General features: G+C 44.4%; 1 pseudogene; it reads right to left on the reverse strand.

The window, feature by feature from the left end:
- Window positions 1–1,147: 1,147 nt before the first annotated feature.
- Window positions 1,148–1,552, reverse strand: LOC101089385 (annotated as a pseudogene).
- Between the last annotated feature and the right edge of the window lie 11,077 nt (window positions 1,553–12,629).

A 12,629-nucleotide genomic window follows, 5' to 3' on the forward strand; every position in this document is an offset into this window, starting at 1 on the left:
AAAAAAAAAAAAAAAAAAAAGACAGAGCCTTTGGGATCAGAAAGATCTGGATTTAATTCCAATTCTAAGTTGCATGACCTTAGGCAAATTCCTTCAATTTGAGCAGATGCTTGATAAATGCAAGATGAGCCAAAAAAAAAAAAAAAAAAAAAAAAAAAGAAAGAAAGAAAGGAAAAAAAGCCTGATAATTTTTACATACCAGAGTCATTAGAGAGGAATACTCTCTTTTCTTTTTCATATGTGGCACTGGTTTAGGATCCGTGTTTAACAATCTTTAATGTTCTTGTTTGGGCTTCTTTGTTCTTTATTGTTGTGAGCTGAACTCTGCATTCCTGGCTTTCTCGATTGGCAATCCCATAACAGCCTTATTTTAGCTGTTTTATGGGTTTTTTTTGTTTGTTTTTTGTTTTTTAAGTAATCTCTACACCCAGTGCAGGGCTTGAACTCACAACCCCAAGATGAAAAGTCGGGTGCTCTACTGACTGATTCAATCAGATGCCCCTATTTTATCCCACAACTTTTCTCACTGTAGCTCTTGCCTTTCTCCCCCAGTGCCTCCTTTACCTCTTTGAAACAACTTCAGTCTTGACCTACCAGGCTCAACCGCACCAGTGATGTCTCACTCTCTAACTAGAAAGAGGACGGGCAACCCTTGAACTTGAGCCTGCAAGTCCTTTTTCATTCTTGAAGTAAATGAAAGCTAAAACAGAAATGGCTGATGGGCACCTGGCTGGCTCAGTTGGTTAAGCCTCCAACTTCGACTCAGGTCATGATCTCATGGCTGCTGATTTCAAGTCCCACATCGGGCTCTGTGCTGACAGCTCACAGCCTGGAGCCTGCTTCGGATTCTGTGTCTCCCTCTGTCTGCCCCTCTGCTGTTTGCCCTCTGTCTCTCACATTGTCTCAAAAGTAAATAAACGTTAGAAAAAAAAAAAAATTCACACACAAAAGAAAATGGAAAAACTGCCAATACCTGATTTCTGTCCCCTATTTTTCCATTTGCAATCATGTACTTAGGTAACTTTTGTCCCCATGGAAAAAAAAAATATCTAAAGTTCAGACCTACCAATAACAGGAAGAAAAGAAAAAAAAAGCGTTTTTTTTTTTTTTTTTCAAGAATGAAATGTTTTTCCATCGGAGTGGATTCTTAAGCACGTTCTCCACGTATGCGGCCTGCTAGCTGGATGTCTTTTGGCATAATTGTTACACGTTTGGCATGGATAGCGCACAGATTGGTGTCTTCAAAGCGGCCCGCCAGATAGGCCTCGCTTGCCCCCTGAAAAGCACCGATAGCCGCGCTCTGGAAGCACAGATCTGCTTTGAAGTCCAGAGCAATTTCTCGCACCAGACACTGGAAAGGAAGTTTGCGGATCAGAAGTTCAGTGGCCTTCTGATGACGTCACCGAGGGCCAAGGTACCAGGCCTGTAACGATGAGGTTTCTTCACCCCTCCAGTAGAGGGCGCAGTCTGTGAGCCTGGCTTTTGTAGCCAGTTGCTTCCTCAGTACTTTACCACGGGTCGATGTGTGGGCAGTCTGCTTTGTACAAGTCATGGTACTGAGACCTCCTTCCTGACCCCCTTTCTCCTTCGGCTGGAGCTCAGTGAGCTAGAGGTCGTACTGGCATTAGCCAGCGATGGCCACTTGACAATAAATTATTTAAAAAATAAATAAGAGATGGCAGAGAAGGAATAAATTCTAGGGATAGCAAAAATTGTAATAAAAATTTTTAAAAATAATATTTTTTTCTCTGTTAAGAAAAAAAAAAAGAACAACTGGAGACCCGTTTCTTTCCTGGATTGAGTGTAATGAAGGGGTGAGCAATTCATTTGGTTTTTTTGTTGTTGTTGCTGTTTTTACATAGCTGCCTATTTTAGAGTTTCTGTTTTTGAGTACATACCTTTTTAAGATTAATCTCTACACCCAGCATGGTGCTTGAACCTGCAACCCCAAGACCAAGAGCCACATGCTCCACCCACTGAACCAGCCAGGTGCCCCGCTTTTGAATATTTCAATTAATACATAGAGCCCCCAGTGTTAGGTTAGATGACAAGCAGCTATAATTCAAACATGAAAAAATCTTATGTTTTATGTTCTTAGTCACCTGTAATCGCTTGATCTACAGATGCTGCAAGCTTCTTTCCTGAGGAAGTGTCCAGTTAAACCACATGCTGAATTGTGCAAGGAGATCATGTGTGGTTCATTTGCCTTTTTGATCTCTGGCAGTATCTTCAGAAGAATACAGTCCAAGCTGCTGAGCTGAAGCCATGGGTCTCTTTAACTCCCTTCATGTGGGGACACTTGACATTTTCTCACCTTTCTTGCAAACATGTAAACCTCACAAAGAAAGTTTGAGGAGGAGGTTGAGACTGTTGGGGCAAAAGGAAACGAGAAGCACTCAGAAGCTCCCTGGGTCTCCTCAGCTGCGGGGGCTCCCCGGCCCCAGTGCGAGTGGGGTGTGGAATTCTCAGCCCTTCCAGCCCCCTTCCTCCTCCTATGGGGCTGAGAGGCAGCCTCCTCCCTGTTCTCTGAGCTTCTCTCCTGCCATCTCTCCCACCCCGATGACACCTTCCTGCATTTAAATGTTAGTCACCCTTGCTATAGAAGTAGCAAGATCCAGTGGAAAAACACTGGACTAGAAATATGGAGTCTTGAGTTCCACTTCTTGGCCTGATGTCATTGACTTGAACTAATATAGGCAAGCTATCAGCCTCCCTAGAGGTCAGCTTGTACAACCATAAAATGGACCACCTGCACCTACCTTCTTGACCACACAAGGATCCCTCTAGGATTTGGATGAGGTGATGGCACAAAGGTACCTAAGAGTAAGAAATTCAGGACAAATGTGAGCTCAGTTTTCTCAGGAGCCTCCTGCTTATATTCATGTTTCTTAGTCTGGATTGGATTGCAGGAAGCCAGGGAAGGGACTTTGCATCTGTCTTCACACAGTAGCAATAGCAATGCTTTTATATTCTGAAGAATTAAATTAGAATTTTTTTCTATTTTTAGCTGTTTTATTTATTTATTTTTTATTATTTATATTTTAATTAGCTAACGTCCAGTGCAATATTGGTTTCAGAAGTAGAACTTAGTGATTCATCACTTACGTACAACACCCAGTGATCATCCCGACAAGTGCCCTCAATACCTATCACCCATCTAGCCCATCCCCCACTTCCCTCTCTGCATCAACCCTCAGTTTGTTCTTTATCGTTAAGATTAAGAATCTCTTGTGGTTTGTTTCTCTCTCTTATAAAGAATTATTTCAAAAGAATGTCCCTGCATCCTCCAACCTGGCTGTCTAAGTCACCTCAAAGAGCTTCCCCTTGTTTTTGCTGAGTTCCCGTTCACAATTTTCTGAAAGTTTTGACTCATGAGGACCCCTTCTGTCTTTCCACCTGGTGCCACACACTAGACTGGCTGGCTGGCTGCCTGCCCTGCCCTGCCCTGCAGGGTGCAGAAAGCTCTAGCTGGGCAGGAGGCAGCTGCGGTGGACCTAACAAGTAGAAGGTGATGGGTCAGGAGAGAGGAAAATGGGGTGCATTAGAGGGAGGAGGAGCATGCAAAGAGAGGGGCTGGCTCACCTCCATCTTGGGCTGAAGTGAAAAGGAAGGATCCCCCTTGGACTGAAGGCTATTGAACTTCTGCTCAGAAGTTGACTTGTCAGTCAAAAGCAGTTGTAAATGGCCTTTCTATCCTGGATAGAAGATGTGGCGCTAAAGGCTAAACAGCTAATCTAAGGGCTGGCGGGGGGGGGGGGGGGGGGGGGGGGGCAGCATGATGTGAAGGCTCTGGGCACCAACTTTAAGGTCAGGTGAACCTCAGTTTGAATCTTGGCTCCATAGCTTTCTAGTTAGAAACCATGGGGCGCCTGGGTGGCACAGTCGGTTAAGCGTCCGACTTCAGCCAGGTCACGATCTCGCGGTCCGTGAGTTCGAGCCCCGCGTCAGGCTCTGGGCTAATGGCTCAGAGCCTGGAGCCTGTTTCCGATTCTGTGCCTCCCTCTCTCTCTGCCCCTCCCCCGTTCATGCTCTGTCTCTCTCTGTCTCAAAAATAAATAAACATTGAAAAAAAAATTAAAAAAAAAAAAAAGAAATCTTGATCTTCCTAAACCTTTTTTTTTTTCATCTGAAAATGTGCTAGTAGGTATCTGATGAGGAGTTTTTCAAGAGATTAAATGAGGAAATACATGGAAAGCACTTAGCACATAGTAAACTCTCAGTAACTAATAGAAATTCTTGTTACTGTTAAATACAAAGGAGACCCGGCCTTAGAGTTTAAAATAGAACACAAAGGTAACCCTGGAGCGGGGTGTGTGGGTGGAGATGGGAAGGACAAATAGGGAAAGAAAGACCACAGAGCAAGCATTTGAATCTGGGTATGGGGTTTGGGGAAGTGGAGAAAGAGGGAATTGAATCAAGGCACAGAACTTACGCCATTTAGAATGATAACACAAGTGGTCTGGTTTTGTCAGATGGTTTCCAGAATTGTTACCATGGCAAATTCTTGTTAACTTTTAGTCACCAGCACTGTGGTATGGTTTGGTGGCATTTCCTAACTTTAAACTGGCTATATCAATTAGGCAAAGGTATCTTAAACTGATTACAAAAATAACTAACTCTTACAGGAAAAGATTGATTAGACTCATTAAATTTAAGAACTGCTCATAAAAAGACCATTAAGAGCATGAAAAGACAAGCTACAGACGGGGAAAAGATATTTGCAACCCAGGTGTAACCCAAATAGAATGTCAAGGGGGAGAGGCAGGTGGCTAAAGACTTGAACTACACAAAGAAGATATCCAAATGGCCAATAAGCATATGAAAAGGAGCACAGATATCAGGGATATGCAAATTAAAACCACTCCTTGTACTCTAAATGGGAGGGGGGCAGGAATGTTGGTGAAAATATGGAGTAGTTGGAACTCTTGTACATTGCTGTTGGGAGTGGAAATTGGTATAAAAACTTTGGAAATGGATTTAGGAGTATCTATTGCAGCCATACACATGCATTTCCTATAATCCCAAATTCCAATCCTTAGTGCATGGAATAGTCAAAGCAGTGTTGTTCACAATAGTCCCAAACTGAAAATAGTCTAAATGTCCATTGACAATAGAATGAAGGAGCAAACTGTGATACATTTATACAAATAAAATATTATTCAGCAATGAAAATGGATAACCACTCCAGTAAAAACGTGGATGAGTCTCACAAACATAATGTTGAGTAAAGGAAGTACAACACAAGAGTACCATTTCGTGTACATAAAGTTGAAATGTCAAAAATATTCTATGATGATCAACAGCAAGACCGTGGTCATCTTTAGGGAAGGGGAGGTGACTGAGAGGGACAATAAGGGGACTGCTGGAAAGATTTTCATGATCCTTTCTTGATTTTATGAAAGTTGCAAAAATTTTATAAACTCATTGATTTGTCCACATATGAATTTTGTATTTTTCCAAATGTATTATATATAGCTCAATGAAAGATAAGTTTACTTCTACACCAAGGAGAACCTTCTCTCTCCCATGTAACCCCCAGAAGAGCATTGTATCACAGTGAGCTGTGAGATATGGCGCTGTGCATTTCTTTGCTAGATGACCATAGCACTCTGCAGCCTTTGTGGGAGGGGAGACATCATCACCTCCGTGATGCCTGGGCATTGGCAGAAAGGTCAGGGAGGCAATGAGGAGGTAATTAGGCACAACTCCATGAGAAATTTTGTGAATTCAGGAAAAGACTTACACATCTTAAAACCAAGTATGCTCAGTGCCTGCAGATAGCCAGGGCCCTGTGACCTGCCAGAAGGAAGTTTCATGAAGCAGGATGGAGGGGACAGCCTCAAGGAGGCAGCAGAGACTGCATCTGAGCCTTGCACTTTCCCAAGAGGCAGGTACATGTGTGAAAGAGAAGAGAACTAAGGCATGGAGGGATTAAGTACCCAGGTCCAGGCACCTGCTGTGAAGTGGCAAGATCTGAACCCAGGCAATGGGAGCCACGTAGGTGGTTTTAAGTTTTCTAGTAGCCACACTGGAAAAAGAAAGAAGAAAGTGGTGAACTAATTGTTTAAATTGATATATCCAACAAATTATTCTTTCCACCTGTAGTAAATACAAAAATAAGTCTTGATGAGATCATTTTTCCAACACGAAGTCTTTGAAACCCTGTGTGTATTTCATACCAACAGTACAGCTGCACTTTGAGTGCACACAGGCTAGTGACCCTGTTTGGGACAGCACAGGTCTAGAGTGCTGGAGAGGAAAGAGGAGGACCATCCAGGTGAGTGGGATGGTTTGTGCAAAGGCTCACTGATGGGAGTGCTCTGTGCATTCTAGAAATGTGAATTCCAGTGTTTCCGAGCAAGTTAAATCTATGCTTAGCTTCCTAAGCATCTTCCCATGAACTGCCTGAGTCTGTGCATCCTGACGGCTGCCCCCCTGGAAAATTTCCTCTGCTACCTGGCACCCCTCTCTGCCTCCAGTGATTAAAGAGAGCTAAAAGCACACATCCAGGAACTCAGGCTTTCAGACCCACAGGGAGCATAAGCCAGCATGAGCCACACATGCAGCATCAGTCCCGTGCACGTGCAGCAGAAGCCTGGCCCCTCACCTCCTGACTTATCCCTCCCTCCCCTTCAAAGTTCATTCTCCACCGTCCTCACCTCTCCCACCCACCTCACTCTCTTCCTCACTTCTGACTTTACAACTCAGGGGCTTCTACTCTGCCTTCTTGACCCTCTTCCTCTCTGCCCCTCTGATCTGCACTCACCTTTTCCTTAGGACATGATGCAGGCTTTTCATGTAATTTATGAAGAGCTCTGCTCTAACCAGCAACCACTGTTAGGGCTGCACAGTCCTGTCGGTGTGTGTCCACATACCTTTGTCTTGTCAGTTTCACGGCCAATTTGTCCCCCAATCAGAGCTGTGTCTTCCGTCACTATCAGATGGACAGCAGGCAACTTATAAATAAGTGTTGTGGGAATAAAACATTCAAGGGTTGAAAGAAGTGGTATTCCCATGCCAACGTGACTCTCAAAACAGGACGGCTGAGTAACTGTACTCTATGGTCATTGTACATTTGCCAAATATTGGCCTGTTGAATCATTCCCTGAAGTCTGTCCAATTACAACATTAACTATGAATTAATTCTCCATCCGGATAGGAAATAATGATATGCGGTAATGTGAGCTAAGCATAGATTTAACTTGCTCAGAAACACTGGAATTCACATTTCTAGATGCTCCGGCCAGAACAGACTGAGACGTTCATTCACAGATATGCATGCCCTGGAGGTGGGCATGTCCTAGATAATGCCAAGTGTTAGGGTCAATCACTTTCAGAGATACGTGAAAGGTCAATGAATAATTTTCTCAAAAGATTTGCAATAATGCTCTATTCCCATGTCACCCTAGGAAAATTTAATTAAAATAATTTTATTTTCATCCCTGAATGTGTTTGTCTTTGCTTTGAGGTCTTCACCAAACAATGCTAGGGAAATTCCTCTGAAATTCTTCTGATTCATGGAATCGATGACTGTTCTACAGAGGAAACTGGTAGGTGCTAGGACCACTACAGTGGGTGTGTTATAAACCACAGGACCGCACCTCCACACTTAGGGACCTGGGTCAAGTGCCAGTCCACTGATAATTTGCAGGGTCACTACCTCTCTGAACAGCTTTTCTTTTCAACTGCAAAATGGAAGGAAGTAGACTTGCGTTTTTAGGTGAAATAAAAACCCGGTAGAAAGCACATATATTGCCAGAGGAAGCCCTGAGGAAGAAAATGAGAAAGAGCGCCTTCTCTGACCCTCCCTAAAGGTGCATCTATTTTCATGAAGGGAGTTAATGGGGAGGAAATAGGAACCCCAGGAGAAGAGAACAGAGTTCTCAACAGAGTTGAGCACCTCCTCACCTCATGGCACCCAATCATTACCATCTAGGCAAGGCCTTTTCTTGTTTTATTTAGTTTTGCTTGTATGTTTCCTCTTCATCCCTGGCTTCATCCCTGGCTCCCACTTGCCCTCACCCCAGATACTCACTAACATGTACTTGGATGTGTGTGTGTATTGATACACTTGAAATTCTGTGATGTTATATTGTCTTTTTTTTTTTTTAATTTTTAATGTTTATTTACTTTTGAGAGAGAGAGACAGTGCAAGAGAGGGAGGGGCAGAGACAGAGGGAGACACAGAATCCAAAGCAGGCTCCAGGCTCTGAGCTGTCAGCACAGAGCCTGACACGGGGCTTGGACTTACAAACCACGAGATTATGACCTGAGCTGAAGTCAGACGCTTAACCAACTGAGCCACCCAGGCACCCCTGTTATATTGCCTTTGTATACATTTTAAATATGTATGTACATATATGTGTATATAAATATATGGAGAGAGAAAGGGAGAGAGAGAGAGGGAGCAAGCAGTGGATAGGGAACTCATTATTTTTTTTACTTCTTTTTTTCATTCAGCTCTATGTTTTTAGGAGTTCCGTGTCCCTGGTTAACAGTATCTTACATTCACTCATTTATTCCTCAATGATGGACACAGAGATAGACTATAAAACTCAAAGGTTAGGGATGCTCTGGAGCCAGACTGACTGGTATCATTCCCATTTACCAACAGTGGGAACTGAGCCCATTCACTCAACCTCCCAGACTTCAGCTTCTCAATTCTTAAACAGAGATAGTAGTAGTATCTACCATGAAGAGGGCTGAGAACAAACAAAGCGCTGGGCCCACATAAGCTCCCAACAAGTATTACAAGTGTTAGCTGTCATTATCATCACCGTCATGATTATTATTCCTGCACCCAGTGCTGCATGGAGCACCCTTGTACACATTCCTTGTTGGACCCGGGCCTGAGTTTCTCTGGGGTGTAGACTCCAGAGAGGGATGGCTGGGTCATAGGGCGTAGGCGCACTTAATTTCACCAAGTACTGCCAAATTGCTGTCCAGAATGACGGCTCCAGTCTACATTCCCACCATCGGTTCCTGAGGGTTCCGGGAAAAGTTTTCTCAGCCAGTGAGAGCACAGATTTTAACAAGTCTTCTCTCCAGTTGCACTGACATCATCTGTCTGGGAGACTTCTGTCCAAATTGGGTGGACACGTGGCTGATTTAGGAGTCTGTGTTCTTCCACACTCCAGAGCCCTAAGTCCTGTAGTGATTATCAAATGGGCTCACACCTTGGGGGGCATAAGAATAACCCTGGGAGGAGGTTCAAATGCTTTCCTTTGGGATTCTGACCCACACATCCTAGGAGAACATGCACCGCTCTCTCCTTAATCCCAAGTAAGAGTCCCTGCCTCCAGGAGCCACCGTTGCTGATGGACAGGTGTTTTCAGCAAACAAAAGGTGGAGAATCACAGCGGGGGGACTAAGCCTGCAGTGAGTGGCTCCAGGATGGAGCCTGCGATGCAACCCATTGGAGTGGGAAGATCCCCTTATCCAGAAAACTCTCCTATTGTCAAAGATCTTTGTATAGCCTGGATAAAATGGGAAATGTCACTACTTAATTCAATCTTTTAAATTCAGCCTGTAATTTCTCTGGAAGATCATGCACTATCAACACGTTACCTGGGTTCTCCATTACCTGGGCTCCCTTGCCTGTGGCCCAATACCTGTCAGTACTAGAAGGTATAAGCACCTAAGCAGGAGTCCCTGAGGGACTTGGATGTTCAGTAGGCAAAGTGTGATAAATGTTTGATAAATTTAGGAGATGTGTCTCCGGTCCACAGGGGTAGTGAGTACAGCTCCAGAGGAGATTCTGAGGCTCACTTAAGAGTGTCATTTAAATTCAGCCTGGCACCTACACCATCATAAAGATGCCAAACCATAAACAATTAATAGCTAACTGCCAGTAATCCAGGATCTAGGTCTGGAACCCAGTAACTTCCAAAATATCCCTTTTTATGAGAGGCAAGTCAGTAAAATTTTGTTCCTTCTGTGTCTACCTCACAAGAGTTCATCAAACTGCAAAAACAGAAACCAGGTAATTCACCCATTGCCTCGCTCACTGGTGAGCTATTTCTTATCCGTGCTTCCTTTCTTCCTCTGAAAAGAAACCACAAGCCTCCAATTTCACTGAATCTGTTGGAAAGTAAAGTTGGCATTTGGATGTGGATGTGTGTAGTCCTCAGGGACGAGAGAAAGAAAGAAGAAGGCTCTGTGCCAGGTGACGGGCAGACAGTTTCCTGCGTTATGAGGTAATGGTTAGTGATGCTGTTTGGCTGGAGGCTCGCACACTGGTCTCTTCAGTGTGTGCCAGTGTGTGTGGATGGTGAAGCACATTTTGGGATGCTGGGGAAGATAGAGTAATATTTAAAGTGGCATAGTAATAGGTAACTAATTTTTAAATATTGTTCATATCTTTCTTATTACTTTGACCCTCCCTTCCAACATAATCTCTTGACCCTGTAAGGCATATATTGGACCAGCTGAAGGCTGATCCAGTCCCAGCTAAAGAACTAGCAGGAGGCATGGCCGGATGGGAATCTGAGGGACCAGAAAAGCAAATAATCAGCTGGCTTGAGAGGGAAAGAGACCAAGGCCCTGTGGACCACTGTGAGGTCCACTGTTAGAAAATGGATCGGCCTGAGGAGTGATGGTGTTTACAATGACCTCTTAGAAGCCAAGGACTGGGGCACCTGGGTGGCTCAGTCAGTTAAGCGTCCAACTTCAGCTTAGGTCATGATCTCACAGTTCCTGAGTTCGAGCCCCACATGAGGCTCTCTGCTATCAGCTTAGAGCCTACTTCAGATCCTCTGTCTCCCTTTCTCTGCCTCTCCCACATGTGCACAGGCTCTCTCTCTCTCTCTCTCTCTCTCAAAAATAAATAAACATTAAAAAAATTGTATAAGAAAAGAAGGCAAAGACTAATGTTGCAAAGGCAAGGATGAATTAAACAGGAAGCATTTGTTGGAAGAGCCAGATTAGAAGCTGATATTAGGGGTGGGGTTTTGGCACAGGAGGCAAGGACAGGTATCAGGTGTGCAAGGTTAGGAGAGGTTGGAATGAGTAAAATAACAAAGTAAAAAAGAGGTTGAATCTTGAGGACTGGACCTAGAGGCCAGAGAGGGAGGTTCTGTTAGTTTCCTCTTGTCCGTGTTTTCCTCCTCATAGCATATTGTCTCTACCCCATCCCCTACTTCCACATGCAGAGAGTGGGGGATGCCTCTTCTGAGGGTTCATCTTCCCAATTTGGTGCCAAGTTGGTATCAGTGAGTGTCTCTGTCTCTGTTTTCAGGTGCTGCTGGGCCCCAGCTTCTATGGCCCTTCAAGTGAGGCTCCGCAATCCCCATCCAAAGGTTTGCCCTGACCCAAGAGAGACAAGCCCAGAAAGAGAAATTTAAGCTAACCTTGCCCAACCACTGGAGTTCTAGCCCCAGTTACTATGGCCTCTCAACTCTCCCTAACTTTGACCCTCAATTCTGAAAAATGGGCCTCAGCCTTAGCTCACAAACATTTATTGAACCCCTGCAATGAAGCAGGCACTCTGGTCTTTACTGGAAATACAGTTACAAATAAGGTACTGGCCTAGCTTCCTGGTGACTACAGGCCAATGAGAGACAGGCTCGAGTAGACAGGAAGTTGCAGTAAGCTGCACTGAGTACTGGGAGGGGGAAATAGAAGCAAGTAGGAGGGCAGCTAACCCCAGCTGGGGGAGGAAGGGTGGGGCAGGAACTCCTAGGGGAAGTGATAACTGCCCTCCTACAAAGACAAGTAGAAGGGAATCCAGCAAAGTAGAGGGTTGTGGGTGTGAACAGTGACGTTGGGGAAAGGAACAGTAAGTTCAATGGCCTGTAGATTAGATAAAGGTCTCAGGATCTGAACACAATTCAATATGGCTGAAGCCACAGAGGACCATGGAGGAAGAGCAAAAGATGTGACTCTCGTAGTAAGAGCCAGATTGTGACCAGCTTACAAGTAGGGTGACCACATACATTTATTGTCCAAATCGAGGATTCAGCCATTGTAAACTGGGACCGCTCTGGCAAACCAATTCACATCGTCATTTCACTTGTAAAGCAAGTAAGGATTTGACTGTAAGTGAATCTGGGTCCCTCTCTCTGTCTTACTGTACCGAACTTCACCTCAGTGGCCTGCCTGAAATGTAAGTCCCTTCTGTACAGAGGCCCTGACTTGCTCTTGCTGAACGTCTCCTGTGTATGCCTTACACATGTGGATGGAAATAATTTCTTGCTCTGTTTCTCTAGTCAATCTTCTCCCAGGGTGGTCAACCAGGGGGTTCCAGAAGAGACGCTATCTAGAATCTGCAAAAAGCATCTTGTTTGCATCAGATACCTCCAAATAAAACAAGTCAATATTTCTCACTAATGATGGGGTGTTGGAGTGCTGGGGGTTCAGAGCTGAGGGCCAAGAAAGAATTCTTAAACACATCTTTGGTGCAAAAAAGATGATTTAATTAAAGCACAGGGACAGGACTCATGGGCAGAAAAAATTGCACTGGGGTTGTGAAGACTGGTTATATACTATGGAGTTGGGGGAGATAAAGGCAAAAGGGAGACTTCCAGAAGGACTTTGATATGCTAAAGAGGCCTGAGACCTTGCTATTGTCAAGCTAAGTAGTTTATCCTCTAGTAAGGCATTAACATCAGGATGCTAGGGGGTTCCTAGAG

This window comes from Felis catus, chromosome C2, assembly GCF_018350175.1.
Source record: "Felis catus isolate Fca126 chromosome C2, F.catus_Fca126_mat1.0, whole genome shotgun sequence".
NCBI classification, from domain to species: Eukaryota; Metazoa; Chordata; class Mammalia; order Carnivora; family Felidae; genus Felis; species Felis catus.